Consider the following 17,830-nt stretch of genomic DNA (forward strand, 5'->3'; position numbering starts at 1 on the left):
GCTGTGCCATACGTTGACCTCATCTGCTAAAAGAGTGTGTGTGTGCATGTGCATGTGTATGTGCGCATGTGTGTGTGTGCATGCATGTGTGGGAGACCTAGTTGGGAGTTAGTGAGATTTTAACTGAAGACACAGGAGGAACCTTTGTGGGGAGCACAGCAGAGCAGAGCCTGAGGTGGGAGGAGCCCTGGGAGGAGCTGTGAACACACAGGACCTTTAGAGAGGGGGAACAAAAGCAATTGGAGATTAAAGACTCCTCAGAAGTAGGGAATATTTTAATCTCTACTCTGCCTGTAACTAGCTGTATTTTTCAGCCAAAAGATTAATTTCTGCCATACACGCCTTACCAACTACACCTTGGCTTCTTTTCCCCTCTGTACTGCAGCTATGTTGGTTTTCTTGGTTCACTGAAGGTCCTGAAGAAAGCTCACGTGCTGGGCCATCTCCACTGAGTCTGTGGATTCCAGGGAAGGTTCTTTGAAGCCTTGACCAGGAGAGATACCTGCCATGAGAGTTCCAATTCATGGCACTTACCACAGTGTACATTCTTAATATACTCAAGGGGGCACTGATCTGTTTGTCTCTCTCCCCTGATTGGCTATGAGCTTCATGAGCACCAAGACCATGTCTGCCTTGGCCACTGCTGTATTCCTGGGGCTAGCCTGGGCTAGCAGAAAGTGTTAAGCTAACATAGGATGAACACCAAAGCAAACATTGACTGCCAAAGCTTGGGTGGTTCTTCTGACAGTTTCTGCAGTTTCAAAAGGGAAGCAGAAATATGTTTGCCCTCGCATTTATAGATTAGGATAGCTCATTTTAAATTGGAGACCAAAAAATTTCTACAAACATTTTATTATGTAAAGAAAAATGTTAGTTAAATAATTCTCTACCATGAGGCTCCCTGGTGGCCCCATTAAAATCAGACATGTCCTAGAACTCAGGAATCAGTCATACACTGAGGTCCCCGAGATGCTGGGAACGAGGCTGGGTGGCACAGCTAGGATTTGCCCTCATATCACCCAGTTAATTACCGAATGCCTTGTTTGACGCTACTTTGAAGTTTAATTTGTTCTCATCTGAAGCCTGATGAATTCCGTTCCAGCTGGAGGTACAGTTTCTGTCTTAGTTAATCACCTCTAAATCAATCAAAAGACAGCAAACCTCCCAGGCCTTAGTTTCCCCATCTATTAAGCGAGAAGAATGATGACCATTCTACTGTAGCTCACTGGTTTTAAAGACCATGTGAGGCAAGCCAGGGGAATGCAGCCAATAAACTCTGCAAATGCAGGGCCCAGGCAGGGAGTTCTCGCAGGGAAGTGGTCTGCAGGTTTCTCCTCCCATTGTCTGTGTCTGCAAATGAGAGGACTCCCCCAAGGCAATAGGGGTTTCGCCTTTAAGAAGCATTCTGATAGTCTAAGCTTTGATCCCCAGTAAGACCAGGAAGACAAGAGATGGAATTGCCAGAACTTTCAGCCTCTTCAGACCTGGCTTGTGAAGGCCCCGGGGCAATGGCTGAATACTCAGAACTGAGCCCCCAAGCACCAAGTGTTCCTGCTCCACCACCTGAAGTTAAGAACATCAAAGGTGGGGGAATGACTTCAAGAGGCAGACATGAACCAGTGTGCAGGTTTTTAGTCAGTCCCCACCCCCACCCTGGCCAAGGGGAAGCAGGCATGGAGCAGATTCACCTCTCAGTACAGCAGAGGGCAGTGGTGCCCTCATCTCGGCCCACACCTGGGCCAGTGTGGAGGGTAGGTTCTCCTGGGTGTGTATTCAGAGCTCAGGAGCCAGGAGTTAAGTCCTTCAGCCTGTCCTCCATCTCTACAACTCTTGTGACCTCTTCACCCTAACTTAATATTTATGAACACATACAGGCGTAGAGACACAGAGGCACAAACCACCATATATTATTAATCGAGTCCCTATATGCTCTCATATACACATGCAGCATACAGCAAGGGTCTTCCAACTGATTCCCTATGAATTACTTATGCCATGTAGCATCTATATTGACCTCTTCCCCCTTCTCCAAAATAAGACTATTACCTAAAGTTAGGGAGAAATGAGTCTACTCCACCAGGCGCTTGAGAGTCAGTATGATTTAATGATGGGAGAATCCTGTTCTGGACCCAGCTATGACACAGGCTGATGACACTGGAGACCTGTCACTTATCTCCGTGTGCTCCAGTTGCCTCTAACCCAAAAATAAGGACTTTGGTTTCAAATTCTGGTCATGCTTTAGCCTCTGTGGTCATCCAGTGACAGGCAGGGAGGTGTCCTGTCCCACTTCTAGTCCAGTGAGACAGAGGTGCTGCCGGGCAGGAATTCGGCTGAGCTGGGAGTTACTCACCTCCCTTCAGACGGTACTTAAAAGGGTCACAGCACCTCTGTGGTGCGGGGCATAGTTTTAAGGTATGTGGGTTTATCTTACTAAATTAGAATGAGGAAACAGGTCAACACTGAAGTCAGACGATGACTTTAAAGGAAACTCGACTCATTCTGTCTTTTACCTCTGGTAGGTAGGATCCCTAAGGAGCTAGGATGTCCAGGGGAATTTGCAGCTGGGATATTAAACCTGCAGTTTGGCTCCAGGAAATAGGTTTAAGAGGGTTGGGCCAGGGAAGCAGCCAAATTATGAGGTTGATGACATTTCTGTTCTGTGTTTCTCCTCCCATTGAGGGCACCTCCGCGACCCATTTTTAGGGCAGCTATCCAATGGCTTCGTGGCAGACACAAGTCCCTCCTGACTGCTCCCAGGCTCTTCACCCCACCCCCACAAAACTGCCCTGGTTTAGTCCAAATCTCCACTTGATTGCAATGTAGGGAAATGCCTTTGGGTCCCTAAGAGACACTTCGTTTCAACAAATTAGGTGTTACTATCTCTACAGGCCAGTCATGTGCTCAGGGACACTAGGTCATGCCCTGCCCTTCAGTAGTATATTCCTTCCTGTGATTGTTTCCTGACTGTTCTTCAGGTCAAGGCAGTGAACTTGACCACTTTAGGTAGACTTGAGATCCAAGTTGGATTTAGGCCTGCCCTTCAAAAGTCCCGCACTGGTCCCGAGGAAGCAAGCCTTGTGCCAAAACCACTGCGGCTTCACCTCTTCACGTATTGACTTGAGCATCTGCACCCAAGAGCTCGGCACATCTTGTCCACTTCCCATCTCAGGGTCCAAATGCCCTACTTATTGACAATGCGTTTGGAAGTCTGTTTTCTTCCTTCTCCCAGAGAACTGAATAAAATGACCATTCCCTCAATGAAAGCCTTTCCAAGAGAATTAGCCAATTTGTTTACTTATTAAAATTAATAACATGGTAAGAGAAGATACTTGGACTCTGCAGGAGATAATCAGAAAATTAATTCTTCACAGATTTTTTTTAATGTCCGAAGTGCAGTGTCCTGGTGGGACAGAACAGCAACATGCTCCTATATTTTACAACTGAAGTTCCCCTCTGCCATGCCAAAGACTCACATGATTGTACTCCATATCCTATTGTTGCTAGAGGTTTCAGATTTTACCTTCTTAGTTAGTTAACACTAGACAAGGCCTTGCTTCATAGCCCAGGCTGGCCTTGAAGTCACCATCCTCCTGCTTCTCAAGTGAGGCATCCACAGGTAGGCACAGCAATGACTACGTTGAGATGGTACTACCCTACCCAACAGAGCCATTAACCTGGCAATTACCATGGTGACCATTCTAAGTGAGCTTGAGCATGGCTGAGGGAGTGGGCAGCCATTCCCAGTGGCTCTGATCCATACATGTTAGGTGGGAAGAACGGGGTGCCAAGCCTGTCACCAGAGCATTATACATCAATATGAGCTGATATCCTTAGAATAGGTTCTGGTTCCAGCCCTGCTGCCTGAGAGCCAGAGCCAATGACCTTCCTTCCCCAGATCTCAATTGCTTCAGCTGCCAAGGTTAACTTTGGCTTGGAAGCCAGCTGAACCACAATGAAGGAAGGTAAGACCGCAAAGCAAGTTCCTCTCAAATCAATGAATTCTACATAAGAACTGCCGTAGCTTTACTTCAGGTCTGTTCTATACATAAAACATAAAAACTTCATTTAAAGCATTATTTTTATTTTGTATGTATGTGAGTTTTACTTGCATATATGTGTATGCCCCACATATGTGACTGCTGCCCTCAAAGTCCAGAAGAGGGTGTCAGATCCCCTGGAATTCAAGTCACAGATGGCCGTGAGGCCTGTGGTTGCTGGAAACTGAGCCTAGATCCTTGTGAGCAGAGCAAATGCTCTCACCTCTGAGCTATCCCTCCAGCCCCATCAGTTAAAACAAATTACAGAATGGTACAGATAAATGGTGGCTGAGTTGAATTCTTTTTCAGTGTCTTAACTTAGCAAAGTAAAAAGTTAACAAAAAATGAAACAGCAACTCTTTGCCAGTCCTAAAGTGGTCTGATCTGAAACAGCGAAGTGATGGGGACCCTCTAGGTGGAATGGTGTCTGGGGTCCTAATGGCCAGGATGCTCCATTTCACGTCACATCTGCACGTGCACGCCATCACTGCCTTTACTAAGGAAAGAGTAGTTGGTTGTCAGGGTTTCTACTATGCCTAGAGTCACATGACAGCCTCTACTGCTGAAGACACTAGGTGTGGTAGCACAGATCTGTAATCACAGTAATCAGGATGCAGAGACAGAAGGACCAGGAATTCAAAGCAATCCTCGGGTACTTAGTGAGCTTGAGGCCAGCCTGGGCTACAGTGACCCTGTTTCAAAAAAAAAAAAATGCTGAGAAATGGATAGAGAAATGTGGTTTGTTTACACAATGAGATTGTTCTCGGCCATAAAGAAGAGTTAACTCATGCATTTGCAGGAAAATGGGTGCACTAGAAAGTGTCTTATGAAGTGAATTAAATGAGTCTCAGAAAGAAAAATATCTGATGTTTTCTCCCCTTTGTGATTCCTAGATTTTATATAAATACATAAAACCACGTGTGCATCTATAACATGAAAGTAGGAACAAACTGTTTAAGGGGACAAAGGGCTATCAGGAGTGGGAGGGAGAAGGGGGTAGGCCAGGGAACATGCTCAATATATATACAATATATACTTGCAGGAAAACTTCAAAATAAGTAATTTTTTAAAAAATTCCAACAGATGAATCTCTGAGTTCCAAACCAGCCTGGTCTACAGAGTGAGTTCCAGGACTGCCAGGGGTACAGAGAAACCCTGTCTTGAAGATAAAGTCCAACTTTCTAGAACCTTCTACCCAAATAAATGCAATCAGTCTCTGGAAGCCCAGCCATGCCACAGGGACATTGCAACCATGAGCTTTACAGGCCTGACCCTCTGGGAGAATTACTTGGGACAACTTGAATAAAAATTCAGATTCCTCAGCTATACTCCATCAGAAACCTTAGAGCCAAGGAATCCATATGTTCAAGTTTTCCAAATAAGACTACTGTTGTGATTCAGTCTGGAATTTATAAATCGGATAAATTATTTTATTTGTAGTAGTAATATGAGAGAGAGTCTGTGTGTGTGTTTGTGTGTGTGTGTGTAAACAGAGGACAACTTTCAGGAGTTCTCCCCTCTTATCATGGGTTCCAGGCATTGAACTCAGGTCATGTGACAAGTTCTTTTTACCAACTCAGCTTTCTCACTGGTCCTAGTACTTAGAAATCAGAGAGCTGTTATACACTGAATATGCGCAAACCTCATAAAGGTTTACTATTCGGTGCATCTGGCTGGGACTGGGGTGAGCATCAAGGAATCATTCATCTTCTCATGGCACCCTTCATTGAACTGTCTTGCCTAAGAACTCATGACTTCATGGAATCCCTATTAACCCAGCATCTCTGAATCATGAAACTGGGGTGGATGCGTAAGTGATGCAGACAGAGGCAGGAAACTATCAGAAACACGGCCCTTTACCAGACCAGGATCTGGATGTGTCCCATACTTGGGCAGCTTTTCAGGATCGTTGGCTGTGTCCTTCTCACGCTCCCAGATGGACCCCAGGATCCACACTCAACACAGCTAGGCCACAGGCCATCAGGGATAGATAAAACCTTCTGAGACAGAATTCACATGAGAACATTACTCTGCGCCCAGAAATGAAATCAACAAAGCTGCCGATGTCCACATGCCATTCTCGCGAACCATTCTTTCGTCAGCCTAAACCTCCCTTTGAGAGGCTGAGAGCTCTGCAGTTTTCTTAAGCAAAATCTAAAGGACCTGGAAATCTTCACAAAAATATGTTAAGCATCCAGAGGCTTTTGCGTGACTGAAACAGAGTGTGTGATATGCTAGATCACAGGCTGGTGATCATTGAAGGCCAGAACATAGTCTGTGCTTGTGCTTCCATATCCCCAGAATCCTCGCAAGAGCAGCTAGGAATGAATAGATATCCAGGAGGAACTTACTCTGCCCAAAAGCCCTCTGCCTGAAGCATCAGCCTTCACAGAGCTGCCCTTAGCTCAGCTTCCCAGCCCAGATTTAAGACCTGATCTAAAGAACAGGGTCTAATAGGCTGAAGGACACTGAGGTACCTACCGAGGGATGCTCCTACAACCTAGGCATTCATTCACCCAAGAGGCAACATTCATGGAAAACCCCCTCCAGTCTACAAAAGACACTCTCCTAATCACTTTGAGTGCACTGATTTGTCTACCCCTTACCGTTCACATGTATTTGAGGAGGGCGCCATTTGTAGTTACACTTCATAAAGAAAATGAAAGACATTCAAGTCACCCCCACAAAAAGTACTTGCTGGGATCAGTATTCAGAAAGACCAAACTGGTCCCCAGGATCATGTGCCAGGCACTATGCTAGGCATTTGAGAATACAATGATGAGCGACACCACAGAATCCCAGGAGAGCGAAGTCTGAGAGCAGAGAGGCAGGGAGAGAGAGAGGCATAGAGGCAGGTCCCCCACCAATCTGGTGACCTTAAGGAAGGCTTTTCCATTCTCTAGCCCCAGTGCATGCTGGAAAATGTAAAATATTCTCTGAAATGTGCTTAGCTCAAAGAGAATCAAAAATACGTAGTATTGGGGAAGGACCCGCAACTGAATGGGTTAAGGGTTTCTGCATACGTAATGGAAGAAATAGTTTTAAAAAGGGGTGCAGATTCCTACATAAAGACAGAAGGAGTTGCCTTACAATTGGAACGACACAAGACACCCTTCCCTACATGAAGAGCTTCTGCATGGTCCGTGAGAGATGAGAGGGTGCCATGGGGAAAACAGTGCCGCTTCCCACGCCCCCCCCCCCCATGCTCCCTTGTCAGTTTCCCTCTAAATGATGCATCTGCGTATTACAAAAAGAATTGGAGACACAGGGGATCTGAGTCACAGACTTTGCTGTTCATTTGAGTGTGTGTGTGTTGCCAACAGCCAACAGCATCAAGTATCCGTCCCCATCTGAAAGCAGCCGTGCCAAGGCATCAGCAGAGTGCATTTGCTAACTACATGAACATCTGGACAGAGCCCTTCCCGGGGACTCAGAGCCAGAACTCAAAGTGACAGTGTAACTAGCTTAAGCAGATGAAAGGACAAAAATGGTCAGAAAGCATGATCCCAGCCAGGCCTGCTGTTCTGCGGGGCGGGCTGGTACCAGGACAGCCTTGGAGACAGGCTCCTTGTTCGCAGCGATTGCCTAGGCTAACAAACAAAATGTGTCATCCTCTCTGTTCTGTCCCAAGGTTGCAAATGAGCTTCCTGTTCAGTCATCATCCCAGCCCAAACATCTGACTCTGGGTCACTTCTTGGGTAAAACATAAGCAGCACCCTCTGTGCTTTGTTGCACTTCCGTAGATTAACTTGGATCTGTTCCCATGGCAGCAGTCAATCTGGGACCGGATGCTTTGGCTGAGCATACATTACAGTTCCTGGCACCTCACCACGCTGAACCTCTTTCTTATCCTCTCCCTCTCCCCAGCTAGCCCCAGCCCCCAGCTGTCATGAATTTATTTTCAATGACTATACTGAAAATAGTCTGGAAGCCCCTCAAAAATGTAAGCTCAGTGTTACTTACAGTCTAACAATTACATTCCCACATGCATACATTTAAAAAAATCTGAGGGCCAGCAAGATGGCTCAGTGGGTCACCAAGCCTGACAACCTGAGTTTGATCCCCAGGACCTGCATGATAGAAGGAAAGAACTGACTCCTGAAAATTGTCCTCTGACTTCCACATGTGCACCATGGGAGGCATGCACTTGCACACACACACACACACACACACACACACACACAAATAAAAAAAATAATTTTAAAAAGCAGAGTTAGAAGCCTATGCCCACACAAAAACTTGATCCAAATTCTCCCAACAGCCCCAGTCTATTACCATAACCACAAGGGGGAAACACCCCCAATGTTCATTGGCAGTAAATGAAAAGTAAAATGTGGTCAAGCCACACAGTGAAATATTATTCAGACAATCAAAAAGAATGAAATAATAATATATGCTACAACATGGGCAAACCTAGGAAACATTAGATGCCATCCCAAGAACCAGGTATAGTATTTCATTTACATAAAATGTCCAGAAAGGGCAAATACCTAGAGATGAAGCTTACTGTTGTTTACAGAGGGTGAGGCTGAGGGAATAAGAATGCAACTGCTTACTGGGAGAGAACTTTAGTTTGGTTTGATTTTTGGTGGTAGTGGTGATGGTGATGGTGGTGGTGCTGGTGGTAGTCATGGGGATGGTGATGTGGTGGTTTATCTTTTTGAAGCAGAAATGCTATGTAGCTCAAACTAATCTAGACCTTGCAATTCAGGGTGACTTCAGATTCTGGATCTTCTCACCTCAGCCTCCTGCATGCTGAGATGAACACAGTCCTTCATGCTGAGATGACAGGCATGTGTTGCTGCACACCATCCTGCATGCTGTGACAGGCATGTACTTCTACACACAGTCCTGCAGGATAAGGCTACAGGCATGTGCTACTACATATAGTCCTGCATGCTGAGGTAACAAGCATGCATTTCTGCACACAGTCCTGCATGCTGAGGTGACAGGCATGCAATTCTGCACACAGTCAGTGCTTCTTCTGAAAGAAACACAAATGTTCCAAAATCAGTTTTGACAGTCAGAGCACAACTATCTGAATGAACTGAAAAGCAGTGGATCATACACTCCAAATGGGTGAACTATGGAGACTTGATCTCTATTGAGATAGAGCTACTTTAAATGCACATTTCACATGTACCATACAGTATAGGATATTCTTACGGTGCACTCAAATGGATGGTGCCCTTTAGAGAACATTTGTAGAGAAATGGAAGCAAGGCTTGGGCTACCTCTGGTGTTGTATTCTTCTTCTTCTCCTCTTCCTCCTCCTCCTCATCCTTCTTTTTTTAACAAGAGAGACATTCTCTTCAAAGTGGAAGCAATTGTCCAATGCCTTTCACTTCAAGCTCCAGTCTCAAGCAGATGTAAATCAGATAGCTTTACAGCTACAGAGTCGAAGAAAGAACATCAATTTAGCAAAACCAGAAATGAGAGCAACTGGATACAGTGAAGTACTTTCAAATTTTTTGACCTAACATGATAAAAATATCAGAATTTAGTTGAGCTACAGAAATTTTACCCTGAAGAACACTGGAAAATGGGAGGAAATCTCTCCTCCATTGTTACATGTCTACCTGACAAGAGGCAGAATGAGTGTTCTGAGACCTCGAGGATCTTCTCCCTAGCTACACTTCCCTGAGGCAGGGACAAAATGCCCAACTTGTTTCCCACGGATGCTGAGATGAACAAAACCAGGACACAGAAGAGCTAGGAGCTGGCCTTGCTATGTGGAATGAGTCTCAGGAAACAGAGTCTATTTGGTGCCATTAGTGCTACAGAACCTTGGCTGGGTGGCCCTGAGATGACTGCTTGACTTCAGTAGAGACCAACTTCTCAGTAGGAAAATATAGCCAGTCTCTGTATCTATGGGCCCCTTATCCAAAGACTCAACTAAGCCATCCAAAACACTAGGGAAATCTTAGGCTGCTATTAAGCATGTGAAGACTTTTATTCTTGTCATCATTGCCCAAATAATACAACACAACAACTGTGCAGTGTCAAGTATTACAGATAATTGAAAGGCGATTTGAGCTGTAGGTGAAATAATTAAAAGATAGATATCCTTTAACAAGGACTCCCCAAAACAATTAGAAATAGGTCTGAGGAAATGGCTCAGCCCGTAAAGCCCTTGTCTTTCAACCTGAGGTCAGATTTCTAGCGCCCACATAAAAAGTTAGGGTGTTGGTGCGCGCCGGTAGCCCCAGCAATAATGAAGAGGGAAGCAGAGCAGGAAGAACACTGGCACTCACTAGCTAGCCAGTATAGCCCACTTGTCAAAACTCCAGGTCAGTGAGAGACCCTCTCTCAGTGAGGAAAGGCAACTCAAATTGTCTTCTGAACTCTACAAGTAGAAGGCACACGTGTACGTGTGGTAGTTTGAAAAGGAATGGCCACCATAGGCTCATATATTTAAATTCTTGGTCATTAGGGAGTGGTACTACTTGAGAGGGATTAGGAGGTGTGGCCTTGCTGGAGGAAGTAACTGGACGTGTGCTTTGATTTTCAAAGGCCTAAGCCAGAGTCAGTGACTCTCTTCCTGCTACCTTCAAATCAGGACACAGAACTCACAGCTACCATTTCTGCCTGCATGTTGGCCATGTTCCCTGGCATGAGGATAATGGACTAAACCTCTGAAGCTATAAGCAAGCCCCAATGAAATGTTTTCTTTTTATAAGAGTTGCTATTGTTATGGTGTCTCTTCACAGCAATAGAACATGGACAAAAACAACATAAGTGTGTGCTCATGTACACACACACACAGAGAAAGAGAGAGAGAAAGAGAGAGAGAGAGAGAGAGAGAGAGAGAGAGAGAGAGAGAGAGAGAAGGTCTACTATGTGTCTCAGAAATCCCTCTATTTACTCATATCCAAAAAAATTGGAAGTGGTAGATGAAGAAACACCAGCGTCAAAAGTTTATTGAAACACCCACTGTTCATTATATCAAAAAAAGGGAATGGAACAAAGTGCCCATTGATAACTGGATGAATAAGGGAAAATGTGGTGTATATCCTCAGTGGAATATTAGTTAAACAAACAAATAAGGAAAGTCTGTTATTTGAAACAACTGGGGACAGATCCCAAGTAAAATAGTTCAGGCACGGAGACAAACACCACAAACTTTTGCTCACATGTGAAGGCTTCAAACTTGATTTCAGATAAACAATATTCTATTTCAGAGAATAGAATAATGAGGTTACCAGACCCTGGAAAAGGCATAGGGGGTGGGAAGGGTATGGCTAATAGGTGCAGGGGAGCAGCTGTATAAAACAACTTTTCAAGTTCAATGGCACAGTAAAGTAAGACTGACAATAATTAACTGAATGATTCAAAACAGCTAGTAGATAGGAGTCTGAATGTCCCCGACACAAACTAACGGTGTCTGTCTATGGTGGTAGGTATGCTCGTTACCTTGATCCTACCATTCTGTGCTGTATACATGTCAAAGCATCACGCTGTGCCCCAGAAACATAATTACTAGCTGCTCTAACAAATTACAATGAAGACTGGTGGCTCAAGTCAATATGTATTTATTCTCTAACTGTCCTGGAGGCCAGCGGTCCAAAGCATACTTGCTAGGCTAAAGTCAGGAATGGGCAGGGCTGCTCCCTCCTACAAGACTTGTTTGTATATGGTGGCCTTACCCCAGTCTCTGATCCCTGGCCAGTTACCGCTCTTCTATAGTCAAATCTCCCTCCATCTGCTTCTTCTAAGGGCATTTGTGATTGCATTTAGGACCCACTCTGAAAACAGAACAATCACAAGATCCTCAGTTTAGTTTAATCTCATTGGTAGAGTTCCTTTGCCATATAATTAACAAGTCACAGGTTTGACAGATTAGAACATGGGCATTTGGGGAGGGTGTTATCCAGCCTACCCTGTGGCATCAGCAGCATTGTTGTCTGCAGAACTGAAGGCAGACACATGGGCAAACCTCGAACCAATGGGTCAGAACTGCTTCCCTCCCCTCTTTTGTTAGGAACTACAAAGTCTAAGCTTTCCAGGGAATGGGAGGTATAAAATACTAATGCAACCTTCTACCCAGAGGCAGCTCACTGAAAAGGGCTTGCCTTTGGCCAGGAAAGATGGCATGAGAACAAGCTTGGAAAAAACTCAAATATAAGTCAAATTTGATCAGGAAGAAAGAGAAAAGATTATATGATCAATACTAAGAATTAAAAAGAGAAGAGCTGCATTCAGCATCATGTGTGAGCTTTTACCCGTGCTCGGTCCTCCTCACTGAAGGGAGACCAGATACTCCCACACTCTTCGTCCACGTCTTCACACACCTATGATGTAATAGGAAAGGAAACACTTATGTCTACAGGGTGGTGCTACCCTACGCGTGGCTGTGAGTGGGGAGAGAAGCTCAGTGTGCGACATGGCCTGACCGAGAGGTGGTGTATGTGTGAGGAGGATGGAGCTGAGCTGGGGCCTGGCACGAGGGAGAACTCACCCTGATTGGTAGTTTCAGTAGAGTAGTGAAACCAAAGCCTGTATGAGGCTGTGGGAGAGGAGAGAAATCAACAGGAATGGCAGGCAGGTGGCTGGCAGGTTTTCAGAAGAATGTCATGGGGTGGGTTTTCTTTTATTTTGTGTAAGAGAAGAAGAACCTGGCCACCTCCGAAAGAAAACATCAGAAGAGCAAAATGACTGAAGCTGGAGAATGAGGTGGTATGCAGGAGTGTCAACTCACCAACCATCGTTGCCTGGGTACACTGTCCCCAGGATTAGTGTGGTGGCTGGGAACACAGTCCAGGATGGCCCCAAAACCACTCTCCCCTCTTCCTTGGTCCCTGTGTGGGGATAAATCCTGGTGTATTACTATGACATTCTCAGGGTTTGTTGAGAAAGTTTTTAGCTGGCTATCAGAGCAGGGAAGGTGAGAGCTATCCCTCTAACCACCTTGGCCTCTTAGTAGAACTAGTGATGTGTCAGCTTGTTAACGGGTAAGTGAGTTTGTTCACTGTGGCTTCAAGTTGTTAACAGTCAGTAAAGCAGTGTCCTTGAGTTCATGTATTGCAATATTCTTTTCTGTTCCCTGTAGAATACAGTAGGGTTTGCTCTCAGACACAGAAGAAATTAGTAGGCCATTTGGGGAGCAGATAAATTAGTAGGTGTTGTAGGATCTCTGGTGAAGGATGGAACCCAAGCTTAGATCCTCCAGCCCTCGGCTTCCACACCACGTGACTGCTTCCACACCATTCAGCAAGCCTGTACCAAGATCTGCTGTGTGCCCACCACTCTGCCGAGTAGTAAAGGCACGAAAGTGGGTGAAGCTAAACTCCTGGTTCTTATACGGGAGCTGTACAGAAATAAAAGCAATTATATTCATCAGAATTGCATCTTCTGCATCTCTCAGACCCTGAGCTACACAGAGGGAGGTCAGTGGGGCTCCCTGGGAACACTGCCAGACTGAAAAAAAATCGAGATTTGTCACACAAAGGAAGAGGTGAATACAGATTTGGATATCTAACTAGTCAGCACCGTAACAACCAACTCTGAAACAGTATTAGGGGCTATACAAAAGTGAAGACAAAACATTATGGAGTCAGAAAGAAAGCAGGGACGGGAATAGGCAATTGAAACAGTAAGCAGGGTGTCTTTGTGGTGGGGATGGCAGCTGGGCTAGGTGTGCCTCTTTCCTAGCAAGAAGTGAGAAGGAGCAAGAGGAAATGCCACTGGCTCCTTATACCCCCGGGCTTGGAGCAGGTACATCAGCACATTCACTCCACCTTATTGGATGATTCCGATCACATGATCAAGCTCAAACCCAACAGGTGAAGAGTATTTTCCTCCCTCCACCTTTCAGAAAAAAATTATAAAATTTAAGCTTTCCAAGGGGTAAAGGGGACTAAAACATGGGGATGTTGATGTAATTTTCCACACTAAGATGTGTCACTGAAGGTAGCTCTATCAACAATGTAAAGAGTGGGGGGGGGTAGAGAAATGAGCTGGGTTATGACACGACAGATGTCCCTCTTACTCTCTTGTACGCTGAAAATATTGTAAGTGGGGAGTGCATTAATGCAACTAACCAGGCAAACAGCACAGCTTAGCAACACATAACACCGCAGAGGGTCAGTTGTTTGCTCTCGTGATCTCATGGCTAACTGGGAGCCATAGCCCAGTACCGCTGCCCGGCATCTCGTGAGAGCGTCATGCCACCAGCCCAGGAAGAGATAAAACTTCAAAGTTCAGCTTCTACTGCACACATAGGGCTTTTGCACTTTTGCGAAGCCAAAACATTGTAAGAGGAACCACTGTAAGTGAGGGACCATCTGTGGTTCATTTAGGAGATGAGGGAAACATAGCATTAGCAATGGAGGGGAGAGCAAACAAGATGTCTTAACTACCTCTCCATGGGAAGTGCTCTGCCTCTGAGAAACGACTAGACGAAAACCCATCAGTGGGCACAGCCCGGTGATATCGATTGAGCTGCACAGAGCTCTCGATTGCTAATGTTTCTTCTCAGATGACAAGTGACACGATTGTTTATCTTCTGTCATCCCTCCTAGTCAGGATAATTCTTTGAAGAAGCGTCTGAAAGATAAAGGTAAGCCCATGGATGGCCACACAGCAAGAGTCATAATAGAGTTATTGCAAGGGTTAGAAAGCCAAGTGTAGTTTTGTTTTTCTTTTACTTCTCCCTCGATAGTTTTCCCATGTATAACCCAGTTTGTGGCACTGCTGCCACACTTATAACTGATTTATTTTCCCTCACTATTCTGTGGGTGAGTCTTATCTCGTTGGATATATTAGGTTTCTCAGATACACGGATTCCTGCTTCTCTGGCTGGATACAATCAGTTGCCCAGTGTTTACCCTGAAGATCTCTTTATCTTTGTTTAGTTACCCTGACTGTAGCACACAGTCAGATGTTGTTTACTGTTTCCCACATGTGAGGCACCTGTTGGACTCAGTAGCCATAGTGCAGTGTCTTGGGTGGATGATGATAAGCTAGTTTGTCATTCTTTCTGATGGTGACAGCCATGCTGGGTGAACCACAAACTCTGCATCTATGTCCAATGTCAAAGCACTCTTCAGATCTCTAACTCCTTTATGCTTTGTGACTGAAACACCTCTCTCTCTCTCTCTCTCTCTCTCTCTCTCTCTCTCTCTCTCTCTCTCGTTCCACACCCTGTTAGCAACTCTCCTTGGAAGGTATCCCAAAATTCTGGCATCTCCAACATCTTGGGGTCACCAATGAAATACAGGCTTCACCTTCACAGCTTCATACAAGGGCCTTTCTGGGTTTCTATGCACAGACTTAATGTTTGGAACAGTTAGTGTGAGCCATGACAGAAGCTTGTCCCTAGTCCCTGCATTATTTAATTGTCTTAGTTAGTGTTTTATTGCTGTGAAGAGACACCATGACCACAGTAACTCTTACATTGTGGAATAACCTTTTTGTACACTGTGAAGAGGTCACTCTGGTTTAATAAAAAGCTTAGTGGCTAATACCTAAGCAGGATTTCCAGGCACAGAGGATGCTGGAAAAAAGGGTAGTGTCACAGAGAGACATCAAGATGCAGAGCAAGCAGCATGGGCATTACAAAGTAAAGGTAACTGAGCCACTTAAACATAGATTAAAAGATATGGATTAATTTAAGTTGCAAGAGCTAGTTAGAAACAAGCCTAAGCTATTGGCCAAGCTTTCCTAACTAATAAGATGTCTCTGTATGGTTATTTGGCAGCTGGTAAGCAGGACAGAAAAATCTGCATATTATACTTCTATAAAGAAAAACATTTCATTGGGGCTGGCCTATAGTTCAGAGGTTTAGTCTATTATCATCATGGCAGAAAGCAGGTAGCACACAGGCAGACATGATGCTGGAGAAGTAGCTGAGAGTTCTGCATCTAAATCATCAAGCAGAAGAAAAAGCAAAAGACACTGTGCCTGACTTGAGCATTTGAAACTCCAAAATCCACCTCAAAAGACACACTTCCTCCAACAAGGCCACACCTCCTAATCCCTGTCAAGCATCATCACTCCCTAATGACTATACATTCAAATATATGAGTCTATGGGGGCTTCTTATTCAAACCGTCACAACTGCTAAATGTTTTGGGGGTCTGGCATGACAGGAATTTTGGAGATGGATTCAAATGTTAATGAGCCCACTTATCAGATTAATGAGATAGTGAAGGCACTAAAAATCGTTGAACTAGCTGTGTACATGACATAAGAAAATCATCTGCATGGCCCAGTGGTTGCTAGGGTCAAATAAGATAGTGCAAAACAGAATGTTTTTGACGCAGTAGTCTGTATCATGTCCAGATTCCCTTACCTTCCAAATAAAAGGAAGAAATGACCTCAGATTATGTTATTTTTTTGTTAGAAATGATACTTTTTATTGTATGTGGCATTCAATTCTCAGCAATGTAGTTGAATGGGGTGTTAACCAACAGCCAGTTTAGAGAGAACTCAAGATGGAACAGACAAACACTCGGAAAAAGAGGAAAGAGGCTGAGAGTCATGGGTTATGTGCTTGCTACACAAGTGTGAACATCTGCATTCAGCTCTCTACCACACACATAAAAGCTGGGGGGGGAGTACTTGCCTGTAACCCCAGGGTAAGAGAATGGGGGTGGATGGAGCAGTCTGACTGAAATGCTAAGCTCCAGGTTCAGTGAGAAACGAGGTCTCAAAATATAAAGTGGAGAAGTACCTGAAGACTGCATGCAGACATCAACCTCTGGCCTCCACACGTACCTGCATTGCCTTGCAGGTAAACATTCAATGAGAACTAAGGTCAGACTGTCAAAGGACATTTCTGGTATGAAGGGTCAGGTCTAGCGGGTTTTTGTTGTCATTGCTGTTGCTGGTTTCCCCAATGCTACCTGTCTTAGCTCAAGTTTCCTGTTGCCAAAAGGCAGGAGATAAGAATTAAGTGCTTAGAGTCTTTGAGAGGTATGATCTTCTGACACAGAGTGGAGGAAAAAGACGCAGACGCCACATGACGTGCTACCACATGACGTGCTATATTGCATGAGTACCATACACTGTGTGAGGTCACATATGAGCCATAAAGAGACATAGCTTCACTTCTCCAGTGCACTTTTTGTTCACAAAGGATATTATTTTATTTTTTCTTTTTAGTGTTGTAAGTTCCTTTACCATTAATCTCTCCCCTACTTCCATCAACCCCCAAACATGCAGGGTCCAGTCTTTCATTTCCTAAGCCTTTCCCCCAAAAGGTGCTACTTCCTACCCAGGCAGCTGGGGTAGGGGCAAGACTTCAGATTGGACCCACTTTTAGCTCTCCTTCCCCCAGCCTGGAGCCAGGAAGGAACAGTGACAGAGGGATGGAGAGAAGGTTGGCACAAGGGCCTGAGAAGCACTCTCGCCTGAGCTCTGTGTCTCCAGACCTGGTCCCTGTGTGGGAGAGTTAAGACAGGACTGACCAGACCTGTCGTGTCTAGCAGAGGCAAAACTCTTTCCCTAATAACCCAATTAAAGTTTTGGGTTTTCAGTAAGGCCATGCCTGGTGTTTTAAAGCTGTGGTTGTGGACAAAAACAAAAGACAGTTGACCTCCAGATATGCCTGCCTCTACTTCCCAAGTGCTAGGATTAAAGATGTGTACAACCACTGCCCAGCTCAAAATATTTATATCAAGATACAAAAACAAGGTTGGGTAGATGGCTCAGTGGTTAGGGGTGTTTTCTGCTGTTGCAGGGGACCCAAATTCAGTTCCCGGCACTGTGAGGTGTCTCACAAGTTCCTGTAACACTAGTTCCAAGGGATCCAACTTCTCTGGCCTCTGTAGGAGCCTACATTCATATATATA

At 44.9% G+C, this 17,830-nt stretch overlaps 1 long non-coding RNA gene across 1 annotated transcript; it reads right to left on the reverse strand.

The window, feature by feature from the left end:
* Nucleotides 1–369: 369 nt before the first annotated feature.
* Nucleotides 370–12,316, reverse strand: LOC126502647 (uncharacterized). The gene is made up of 3 exons (XR_007592001.1): nucleotides 12,260–12,316; nucleotides 9,272–9,427; nucleotides 370–502 (listed from the first exon to the last, which is right to left on the reverse strand). It is a non-coding gene; the product is annotated as an uncharacterized lncRNA (long non-coding RNA).
* Nucleotides 12,317–17,830: the final 5,514 nt, after the last annotated feature.

Source organism: Alexandromys fortis, unplaced genomic scaffold (assembly GCF_014885135.2).
Source record: "Alexandromys fortis isolate MF-2015 unplaced genomic scaffold, M_Fortis_MF-2015_v1.1 scaffold_1, whole genome shotgun sequence".
Lineage (NCBI taxonomy): Eukaryota > Metazoa > Chordata > Mammalia > Rodentia > Cricetidae > Alexandromys > Alexandromys fortis.